General features: G+C 46.3%; 1 pseudogene across 1 annotated transcript; it reads left to right on the forward strand.

Annotated features, from left to right (window-relative positions):
* Window positions 1-11: 11 nt before the first annotated feature.
* LOC103252965 lies at window positions 12-1,761 on the forward strand (annotated as a pseudogene). Its single transcript, XR_503819.1, has one exon. The product of XR_503819.1 is annotated as a leucine-rich repeat-containing protein 1 pseudogene (transcript).
* Window positions 1,762-2,555: the final 794 nt, after the last annotated feature.

Consider the following 2,555-nt stretch of genomic DNA (forward strand, 5'->3'; position numbering starts at 1 on the left):
CCCAGGGTTTCTCCGAGCGTTTCCGCCCGCGAAGCCCGGCGCGAGGAGCCGGCGAGGCCGGGAGCCAACGACAGGCGCGGCGGGGTGCGGGCGGAGCGGGGCCGCCGAGCGGAGCAGAGCTCGCAGCCCGGGTCTCCGGAGCTCGGACCGGCTCGGCGGCGGCGCGGGCGGCGATGTTCCACTGCCTCCCCCCGTGGCGGGGCAACCGTCACGTGGAGACCGTCGACAAGAGCCACTGCTCGCTGGTCTGCGTGCCCAAGAAGATCTACCGCGACTCCCGCAGCCTGGAGGAGCTGCTGCTGGACGCCAACCAGCTCCGCCAGCTGCCCGAGCAATTCTTCCAGCTAGTCAAATTACGAAAGCTTGGACTTAGTGATAATAAAATTTGGCGGCTCCATCCAGAAATAGCAAACTTCATGCAGCTGGTGGAACTAGATGTGTCTCGAAATTATATTTCTGAAATTCCAGAAAGCATCTCGTTCTGTAAAGCACTGCAGGTAGCTGACTTCAGCGGAAACCCGCTGACGAGGTTGCCAGAAAGCTTTCCTGAATTACAGAATTTAACGTGTCTTTCTGTAAATGACACCTCACTGCAGTCTCTGCCTGAGAATATTGGCAGTCTTTATAACCTGGTCTCACTGGAATTGAGAGAGAATCTTCTTACATATCTTCCTGACTCTCTTACTCACCTACGGAGACTAGAACTTGATTTAGGAAACGATAAAATATATAATTTGCCAAAATCAATTGGAGCGCTCTTACCTCTGAAGAATCTCTGGTTGCATGGAAACCAACTGTCCGAATTACCTCAGGAAATAGGAAATCTGAAGAACCTGCTGTGCATAGATGTCTCTGAAAACAGGTTGGAAAGACTTCCTGAAGAAATCAGTGGCCTGACTTCATTAATAGATTTAGTCATTTCCCAGACTTATTAGAAATGATTCCAGATGGCATTGGAAAACTAAAGAAACTGTCAATCTTGAAGCTTGATCAGAACAGACTCACACAGTTGCCTGAGCAGTTGGGGATTGTGAAGTCTCACTGAGCTAGTTCTCACAGAAAAACTGGCTCTTGACTTTACCCAAGAGTATTGGAAAACTAAAGAAGCTGAGCAACTTGAATGCAGACAGAAATCAATTAGCATCTTTACCAAAAGAGATTGGCGGATGCTGCAGCCTGACTGTGTTTTGCGTGCGTTACAACAGACTAACTCGGATACCTGCAGAAGTGTCACAGGCGACAGAGCTTCACGTCCTAGATGTGGCAGGGAACCGGTTGCTGCATCTGCCTTTGTCCCTGACTGCCTTGAAGTTAAAGGCACTGTGGATGTCTGATAACCAGTCGCAGCCTCTGCTGACATTCCAGACAGACACAGACCACAGCACAGGAGAGAAGATTTTAACCTGTGTCTTACTTCCTCAGCTGCCTTCTAAACCCACATACCAAGAGAATCTGTCTCGCTGTAGCACGCCGGAGAGCTTGGTCAGTGATGTCGCCGATGAAGCCTGGAATGAGCGTGCAGTCCACAGAGTCAGTGCCATTCGATTTTTGGAAGATGAAAAAGATGAAGACGACAATGAAATGAGGACACTTCTAAGACAAGCCACCCCACACCCAGGGGAGTTAAGGAGCATGAAAAAGACAGTGGAAAATTTACAGAATGACATGAATGCTGCTAAAGGACTGGATTCCAACAAAAACGAGCTTAATCACACTCTTGACCGAGTGACCACATCTGTGTAGAAGTGCGCCTCGAGTTTTACCTCCCGTGTCTTCCTCTGCTGTCGAGACGTTCCTGTCTGCTTCTGAGGAGCCCTGTGACCCTTGTGTGACCAGCACCTGTGCATCATCTCCTGTGGAGTGTGGGACGCTGCTCTCTCCCAGGAAGTGCCTTACTCTCACTCACACCCATGGTCTCCCGGCATGATTTCTTTTTTTAATTGCAGTTGTTTGTAACATGTAGAATACACTACTGTAAACATCGGACCTTTGTTTTTGTCTTATGTTGGGGTAAGGGAGAGCAGGAAGGGGAATGTTTGTCCTCCTCCCTTCCACAAAGTGCTGGGACATTTGAACCCAAGTTCTCTGGGACCTACTGATGAGAGAGAATTTTATGTATGGGGAAAAATGAATACTTTAAAAAATCTATTTTGGCAGCTCAGATGGTGTAAATTTTAAAACTTTGTATAGGTATTTCATTAAAAATGTATTTCTTTTGTGTTATTTTATCTTGAAAAACGGTATGTATTTTAGTATTTGTGCAGAAAAACAAGCAAGTCCTTAAGTATTTGTTTCAATTTGTACCATCCACTTGTGCCTTACTGTATCCTGTGTCATCACGTCCAACCAGTTGTAAACAGTGGTATCCTTGGGCGGTGAGATGAGACCAGGAATGTGGTACTTTGAAAGCAATGTTGCATTTTAATCAGTGATCTACATGGTGGATTTGTTTTTAACCAAAAAGATGAATTACCAACAATTTATAAATTACATCAGTTGATTTTTTTTAAAAAAAGATGAACCAAAGGATTAGACTACTAATATTTCATTTCTTA

Source organism: Carlito syrichta, unplaced genomic scaffold, assembly GCF_000164805.1.
Source record: "Carlito syrichta isolate Samal-C Ts95f unplaced genomic scaffold, Tarsius_syrichta-2.0.1 Scaffold186470, whole genome shotgun sequence".
Taxonomy (NCBI): domain Eukaryota; kingdom Metazoa; phylum Chordata; class Mammalia; order Primates; family Tarsiidae; genus Carlito; species Carlito syrichta.